Genomic DNA, 9837 nt, shown 5'->3' with positions numbered 1-9837 from the left:
CTACAAGTCTGATAACCTGAAAGTGGTAAGGACAATAAACTTAACAAAGCCTTGGTTTGCTAGGTGTTGTTAATCAAGACACCTTCCTATACAATAAACAATGGGCTGTTTTTTAACCAACTTTGTACATCTGGGAGAAGAGGTGGCAGGATACACCTCGAGATTTTAGCTGAAAATGAACAGCTACAGCATCAGTAACAGACCCCATCTCAAGGAGATAATGTAGTGAGTGATAGAACAGGGATCTAACATCTCCTTTATGTCCCCTTGTGCACAAATGGGTATACATGTGCACAAACACATATGCAAGATGGGAGAGAGACACAGACAGAGACAGAGACAGACAGAGAGAGAGGCAGAGAGAGAGAGATTGCAAACATTTCTGCTATCTCCACTTGATGAGATTCCTAATATGGTGAGGATGTTACCTGCCTGAGAAAGTGTAACTTATGGCAGCATAGTCCTAGATGATGAGGGCCCTTATTGGGAGTTATTATGGGCACAGCTTCACTTTAGAATTGGAGAAAGAATGCTTCCACCTTGGGACTTTCCCTGCTCTTTGCTTCTGTGTTCTGAGTTGACAGGCTATGCTTCCCTGATTAATTAGCAGTCTTGGAAACATAGTAAAGAGTTCTGTTTCAGTTTATGGGCACTGGAGTTTCTCAGCACTGCAAGCTTGGTTTCTATATAGAAATAATGAATTCTAGTAGTTGCTAAGAGTAATCACAAACAGTTCACTTTATATCTAAGATATTAGAAATATTATGTAGCTGAATCTTGGATACTGTAAACGTTGTGTGATTTTCAGTTGGTGAAGTAATGTATTCTTGGTGGTAACATAATGTATCCTTAGTTACTCATTGGTTACTTTCTGTTTAGTGATATATCATTGGTTATCCCTTGGTTAACTCCAGATTTGCTTTCTATATAAGCTTGCTTAAGTTCACTATAAAGATGTACTGGTACACAAGCCGCTGCATCCCCTGTGTCCTGATTTCTCCTGCACCTATACCTCGGGGTCCCCAAGCCCTTCAGGCTTGAGTTGTGGTCACTGCACCATGCCAGGCCCTGTAGAAACTTAAAGCATTCAGAGATGCATCATCTAATGTCAGAGTATATCCTGATAATTCTGTATTTTCCTATGGCAATGAAAAGTGGAAAGCAACACAGCCAAGTTGGAAAGATGGCTCAGCAGTTAAGAAGAGCACTTGCTGTTCTTGCAGAGGACCCAGGTTCATTTACCAGCATCCACATCAGGTGGCTCACAACTATCTACAACTCCAATTTGAGGATATCTGATGCTTCTTATGGTCTATATACTGACCATAAGTACTGTACACATGTGGTGAATAGAAAGGCAAGCAGGCATACACACATACACACATATACATAAATAAAAATAAATATTTTTTAAAGTGATGTAGACATTTGCTTTTAATTTAGAGTAAAGAGTCAGAGGAATTAATGTAAAAATATGCTTTTCCAAATAACAATAATTATTTTTATATTTTTTCCTATTTTAATGTTATTACAAATTATATGTACATTTTAATATTTAAATATTACATATACAAACTAATAAATAGAAATGGATAACTGTGTTAAGTTAAATTGCCTGAAAGCATTTAAATCTGACAACAAACAAGAAATTGAATTACACACACGTTCAAAAATAGGATTTAAAGATTTGGGAAAAACCTAAATTGTGTGATATATCTATGTATTAGTTTATTTTAACTGTATCATAATATCCTGACCACATCAGGATAATTTAGTTCATCCAATCTCCTAAATGGAAATAGATTTAAAAGCATTACACTAGGAAAGAACAAAAATGTTCAATTAGTACTATCCATTTTTGAGTTCAATATTATTAGACAGACTACTTTGCAATAAAGAGCTCATCCACATTAATGTGGAGAAACATTTCTTAGAACTTACAGGAAAGCTAAATTTTTAGTGTCCGTAGCATGATTTTTCTCTCCATAGCAATGGCCTTTTTTTCAATTACAGGCATTGTTTAATAAAGAATCTTAATATATATGGCATTTCCCTCAGGTTACTCTGTTCATGAGCTTAAAACTAGCTGTTGCCAAAGAAATATTTCAGCTTAATTTGTGCTTCTATTGTGTCAGCTTTTATCTGCTCGCCACTCCTCATCTGATGTAATCCTAATACTCAGTGTGGGAAGCATGAACTCTCTGCTTTTCCCAAATAAAGGGGAAATTTGTCATATATTTCTTATTGAAAAGGGCACCCAAATTCTCAGCTTATCATTATTTTCATGCATTCAACTTTTGCTGGTTGAAGGAAATACAGCTGTATATACATGAGTGGTGTAAGATACGATTTTACTTAATGAATATTGGTTTGGGAAATTGTTCAGTTATTGAAGTATTCAGATTCAAGAGAATATTTATCAATCAAATGATTTATGCTCATAAATATGTGTGTGTATACATACATATATACATATATATGTATATTGTATAGACGTTTTAAAGACAGGGTCTCCTTTAGCCCCAGTTTGCCTGGAGCTCACTATGCAGATAAGGCTGGCCTCAATTTTACAGAGATCTTCCTCCCTCTGCCTCCCAAGTACTGCCTCCCAAGTGTACACCACCACTCCCAAAATTAATATATTATTTATTGAATAAAGTAAAGTACACTTCTTGATCACCACAAACTTTCTGATTAACAGTGCTCTACACATAACTGACTGAACGAATGGTAAATTGGCCACGTTACACACACATATAAATATATATATATGGAGAGAGAGAGAGAGAGAGAGAGAGAGAGATGATCCTGTAACTCTTTTTTAAAAAAAATAAATATCAGTGGTTAAAAGGGTTAAATTGTCATATATTTACTTGTTGCTAGATTCTCCAGAAAATTTGTTAAATCACTTAGTGTCCACGAATATCTAGACTTTTGGCATATTCTCCCCAAATGCATGTTTAATCATAATATATTACTAGATGTTTATAGCCATATTGATGACAAAAGGTGTGGCACATCAGCTTTTTGATTTACATTTTTCTAATTTTAAAGATTTTGTTTTCATGTATGTATTGGCTATTTGCATTAGGGTTCTCTAGAGGAACAAAACTGATGAGATACAAAAATTTACATATATAAAGAATTTCTTCAATCACCTTGCTTTAACAACAACTGAATCACATCTGAGGGCCAGTTAATTGCTGGTCTTTAAGTCTGGAGGCTTCAGCTGTCCTAGTAGTCCCACAGTGGCTGTCACTCTGGAGAGGCCAAGAACATGCCCAGGACTGGTTACCGCTTCAGTTACAATTTCACGCGGAAACATGATGTTTCTGGAAAAGCTGCTGTCCATTAATAAATGATGTAAGCCTGAAATGCTGGCTCTGATTATCAATAGTGAAAAAAGGATAAATTAATTCAGTGACAAGAGGGAAGGCCAAAAAAAAGATGAATAATCTTCCTTCTGCCATGCCCCTTTATATCTGGACTATCACCTGATGTTACTGCCCACATAAAGGCTGGTCATCCCACATTAATTAGTGCATAAAGAAAATTCCTCAATTGAGGTTGCCTACTCAGATGATTCTAGTTGTGGGAAATTGTTATTAAAACCAACCATTACAGCGTTTATGCTCATTTTTGTTTTGTAAAGATATACAAACATATTATATATTATATATAATCATTTTCTTTTATATACATTGAGTGATTTTATAATCCATCATGGATTATATAGTTTTCAGTATAAATTATGTCTAATTATTAACTGACTCATAATTATACCTGACATTATTTTCCTACATACTTTCTTCAATTTTGTAAAATTTTGGAAAACTTCCAGCATCCAAAATGTTATGCCTCCTGATGTTATTATGTTGTGTTATGTTATGTATGTTATGTTATGTTATGAAGATATTATGGGGTGCTGGAGAGATGGCTCAGCAGTTAAGAACACTGACTGTTGCAGAAGACCTGGGTTCGAAGCCCAGCACCCACATGGCAGCTAACAACTGTCTGTAACTTCAGTTCCACGGGATCTGGCAGTCTCTTCTGTCCTCCGCAGGCATTGCATGACACAGGTGAACTTACTTACATGCAGGCAATACATGCATACACATAAAATAAAAATAGTACTAAAAATATTATATTATGATGAACTGTAGATGACTGTGATAATTAACATATTCCAGACAAAATATTATTGAATAACTCACACTGTGAGTGAGGATGTAAGACACAGTTTCAGAATAGAAACAGCAGTAATCACACCCAAGAACATTCTGCTTAGAAAAATGTTGAGTCACTGTGGACTTTACGCCACTGACGCCACATATATCTATTTGAAATTAAGTTTATCTACTTCAATAATTAGTGAATTCTTCCTTCTTTCTGAAGTTTTTGCCGCTTCTTCTACATTAGTTTATCTTAGGGAAATCAGCTATGCTGTTATTGTAAGTTGCTATAAGGAATTAAAATAGCCAATGTTTTTTATCTCACAGTTCCAGGGTACAGAATTTGAACACCAGATTTAGCAAAGTTGCCTTTTCTCAAAGGATGTCAGGGGAGAATTCATTACTGCTTCCAGTTCCCGGTAGCTCTGTGTATTGTTGGAACTGCACCTAACAATTTAGACATTTTTGTAAAATTTTTATTGAATTTTTGTGTATTTCATAAACAGTACCTTGTTCATCTTTATACCCCCTTCTCTACTGGCACCTTCCCACAGCCCTCCACCGGAATTCATGCGTTCTGTCATTTGTGTTAAGACCTATTGAGTCAAGTTACTGTTGCCGGATGTCCCTCAGTGCAAGTTCATTCACTGAGGTCTAGTCAGCCTATCTAGAGCCTCTCTGGTAAAGAAGATCAGCTTTTCCTCACTCAGCAGTAATCAGCTGCTGATAGTTATTCTGCTAAGATTGGGTAAAGCTGCCCATGTCAACAGTTCCATGCTGGGTTTAATTGAGTTTGCATTGATCTTGTGCATGCTGACATATTGCTGTAGGTTGATATAAGCAAGATCCAGATGGAGATTATCACAGAGTTCTACAATTGGTTACACTCAGATTGTCTGTGAATTGCCCAATCTTTATTGACATATCTACAGTGATATCTCTGCACCTTAGGCTCATGGAACATAGGAGAACAAGGGGTAGAGTGAATATTAATATATCTCTCAACTCTCATCATGAATGAAGCTTCCCACATGCAGCAGAGGGTCATGAACACAAAAGGATACAAATGGCCAAAGTATAGAGAATAAGACACTGCAGAGTGTGGGTCTGTGGACAGGACTCCTATATTAATTTTCATCCATGCAGGGCTAAAGGACCGTTGCAAAATATGGTGAAGAAAGATTGTAAGAGCCAGAGGAAGAGGTGTATGGCCATATGGAAATAGAGTCTTACATGTTCCTGGCAATTTAAACTTAACTGTAACAACATTAAAATTTTAAATAATAAACATTCATTCCCTCTATTGTTCAGTCATACTTTAATTATTCAAAACACTGAATAATGCAACTACTTAAAAGTTACAAAAGTAACATTAAATGTTCTCAAATCTTTCATGTTTTCTAACTGGAAACAGTTTTCTTCATTTGTTCTATAATCCTTTAATCTTGTTCCAATAATCTCATAAACATATATTTGTTTATGATATATATATATATATCCAACATAAAATCTTCTAATAAAGAAATCAATATATGGCTAGCAAGGTGGCTCATCAAGAGAAAATGCTTTCTGTGCAAGCTTGATGACTTGAGCTTGATATTCCAAATTCATGGAACAACAAAGTTGTCCTCTGACCTTTACACAGAAGCCTTGCTGTACACATATGCACACACATCATAGGGACACACTTAAAAAATAAATCAACACTGATATTCCATTCTTTTACTCTATGATTCATGGTTTTCTAGAAAAAAAAACAAAAGTCAATGGTTGTGTCATACAGGAAAGGCTGATAATCTGGTAGTTTCTCAATCCATGAGGTTGGATATCTCAGCAATTTCCTGGAGACTCCTTATTGAGCTTCTCATTTTCATTCTGGGTTGGAACTGGAATAAGTTGGTTCCAATATTGTCAAAGAATAGCTACAGGAAAAATATAAACTTACCAGTCATAACAAATGCAAGTAGGCAAAAAGCAAATGTTTTTCCTTCTATGTCCTTTAACCTAGACTGCTACGAGAAGATGCCACCCACACTTAACATGGGTCTCCATACTTCAAATAATTTAATCAAGAAAGTCCCTACCATGAAGGTTCAGCAGCTTGAGTTTTAGTTGAATTTAGATCCAGGCATGTTGACAACGAAGATCAGCCATTATACCACTTGGTGATTTTTTCCAGTAGTGGACTAGGCAGAAGTAGCCTGTGTTTGTTATCACACAAAGCTTTCCAGGAAAGACTGCTTTATAATTTTCCCTTAGCAAATGAAGAGGATTTACTCTCTTTGCTTGAAACAAAAAGTGCTAACATTCCTTATAACTTGTATGGGAAATTCTTTCATCGAACATTTATTATCTTTATTTTATATGTATGAGTCTTTTGCCTACATGTATGTAAGTGCACCCATGGCCTGCACGGCCTATGAAGGTAAGAGGAGGGCAGGTTCTCCTAGAACTGGAGTTATGGATGGTTATTGAACCTGGGTCCTCTACAAGAAGAATCAGATCTCTTAAGTGTCAAGTCATCGATTCAACCACAATTGTGTGGAAATTCATCATTTATTTCTTGAAAAGTTATTTATTTCCTGAATAATAATGGAAAGATAATCTTTCCATATGTAGGTATTATTTCACTGCCAAAACCACCAATCAAGCATTCCAAGATGGCATTGTTCACACTCATGGCTTTGCACTTAAACTCTATTAAACTTCTTGTCACGTGAGTACATATAGTAGGACTGATTTTTTTCAGGCAAAATAATGCTCTGCTCCATCTGTTGGGAGACACTTAGATGCAATATCTTGACTATGGTAATTAATGCTGCAAAAATAAAGATGAGACTCTACGCCTTTTTTCTAAGTAGAACAAACCAGAAATAAAAGGTAGTAATTTAAATATTAAAAACTGTCACAAAACATAGCTAATTTGATTAAAGATGTATTTATCAAATATTGATAATATTTCTTCAAATCTGTGAAAAATATGGGTATTTTGATTGAGATTGCATTTATTCTGTAAACTGTTTTCGGTAGTATGGTGGTCACTTTCACTTTATTGAGTTTACCAATCCATGAGCAGAAAAGATCTTTCCATCTTATTATTTCTTCTTCAAGGTATTTTATTTTTTTTAAAAAAATGTATTGTGATTGTGAATGGAAGTGATGTCTTGAACTCTTTCTCTGATTGCTTGTTATTTGTATATAGATAGGCTACTGTTTTGTAGATTTTTTTAAATCTACCACTTGAAAGTGTTAATCATTTCTAGAAGTTTTATGTTGGAATTTTTGGATCTCTTATGCATAATAGCATCTAATCTACAAAAAGGAAATAACATTGGATTCTTCTTTTACAATTAGCAATCTTTCAATTTCCTTCCCTTATCTTATTGTTCTAGAGTTTCAAAAACTGTAATGAACATGAATGGGCAGAGTGGACAGTCTTCTATGTTCCCTGATTTTAATTAGAATGTTTCAAAGTTTTTTTTCCACTTAGAATGCTGTTGTCTGTGGGTTTGCTTTATATAGCCTTAATTATGTTGAGCTATATTCCATCCAATTCATTTCTCTCCAGGACTTTTATTTTAGATGCATATTGGATTCTGTCAAAGGATTTTTCTGCTTCTACTGAGATGATCATGCAATTTTTATCTTTAAGTCAATTTATGATTTATTACAATTATTGACTTATGTATATTGAACCATCCCTGCATCCCTGGAATAAAGCCTACTTGATAACAATGGATGATGTTTTTGATTCAAGTCTATGTGATTTGCAAGCATTTTGTTGAGAATGTTTGCACCTATTTAATAAGGAACATAGACATGGGGTTTTCCTTTTTTCTTGTGTCTTTTCCTGGTTTTGGTGTTAGAGTTATTCTGACATCATAGAAGGAGTTTGGGAGTTCTCTCTGTGTTTCAATCTTCTTGAATAATTTAAATAGTCTTGGTTGTAGATCTTTGAAGGTCTGGTAAAATTCTGTTGTGAATTCACTTGAGTCTGGGCTTTTTTAAGTCCGTAGGCTTGTTTGACTGTTTAAATTTCCTTATTTTTTATTGATCTGTTTACCCTTTTTATTTATTCTTGTAACTTCAGTGTTTTCCATGAATTTATAAATTTGTCCATTTATTTTTGGTTTTTAAATTTAATAAAGTGTAGGTTTTTAAAGTATTCCCTTATAATGTTCTGGATCTTTCTGGTGTGTATTGCAATGTTTCTTCTTTCATCTCTGATTTCATTGATTTGGATTAGCTCTTTCTTTCCTTTACCTGGGCTAAGGCTATGTCTATATTGTTATCTTTTCAAATATCCAGCCCTTAGATTCATTTATTATTTGTACTGTATTTTTCTATATCATCCATTTCTCTTTGATTTTATTATTTCATCTTGTTTGTTGAATTTGGGTTGGGTTTGTTCTTGCTTTCCCAGGTTTTTGAGTTGTACCATGAAGTTATTTATAGGTACTCTTTCTAATTTTTTAATATGGACACTTAGAAGTATAAACTTCCCTCTTAGTACTGCTTTTAATGTGCCCCAGATAGTTTGTTGTGTTGTATTATTTTCGTTTAGATCCAGGAATACTTTTATTTATTTCTTAATTTTTTTTCTTTCACTCTTTCATCATCCAGGAATAGTTTGTTTAATCTCCATGAGTTCATGTAGTTATTAGAACTACTTTTGATTTTGATTTTTAAGCTTTTCCAAAATTTTTATTGAGCTTTTTAAATTTCATACATTTCCCACTCAAATCCAGAACTCCTCCCCCATCCATGCCTCCACGATCCCCCCCATGGAACCCTAAGTTTTATTGTGTTGTGGTCTGATAGAATGTATGCAATTTTTTGCATTAGTTGAGGTTTATTTTGTACCACAGTATCAGAGAAATTTCCTTGACCCATTCTGAGTAGACTGTGTATTCTTTGGTGCTTGGGTTGAATATTTAGTAGATGCTTGTTAGGTCCATTAGATGATAGTATTTAATTCCATTTTTTTTCTGTTTATTCATTGTCTGGTAGACCCATCTACTAGAGACAGTGGACTATTGATATCGACTGCTATTACTGAGTTGGAGTTAAAGTTGAGTTGAAATCCTGTAGTACTGTTTTTATGAAATTGGATGCAATAGAGTTGAAGATTACCTGTTCATATTTGTGATTTCTTCTTGGTCAATTGTTATCTTGTTCAGAATGAAGTGATTTTGTGTCCTTTGATTAATTTTAATTTGAAGTCTGTTTTGTTAGCTATTAGAATTGCAGTGCCTGTTTGTTTCTTGATACAAATTTTTTGGAATATTTTTCCATCATTTCTGCTTAAGATAGTCCCTATCCTTAAATGTAAGATGAGTTTCTTGCAGACAACAAAAATGGATTTTATTTCTTAATCCATTTAACTACTCTGGTTTTTTTTTTACTGGAATTTTGAGGCCATTGACATTTAAAGTTATTATTGAATGGTGTGTTTTGGTTACTGTGCTTTTAATTTCTTTTTATAAAGAAGGGCATTTCATGACACTGTGAAATACTGTAAAATATAACAAATGTTGTAGAATATTTTTTCCAAAATGTATATAATTCAAAGCAGCATGTATAATGTTGAAATTCATATGTCATATATGAATGGAGAAAGGCTTGAAGTGTTAATGTGTCGTTAGTGGAGGAATTATTAATGATG

The sequence above is a fragment of the Nannospalax galili genome, unplaced genomic scaffold (genome assembly GCF_000622305.1).
Source record: "Nannospalax galili isolate Female #2095 unplaced genomic scaffold, S.galili_v1.0 scaffold314, whole genome shotgun sequence".
Taxonomy (NCBI): domain Eukaryota; kingdom Metazoa; phylum Chordata; class Mammalia; order Rodentia; family Spalacidae; genus Nannospalax; species Nannospalax galili.
Note: the sequence above shows the minus strand (reverse complement) of the source record.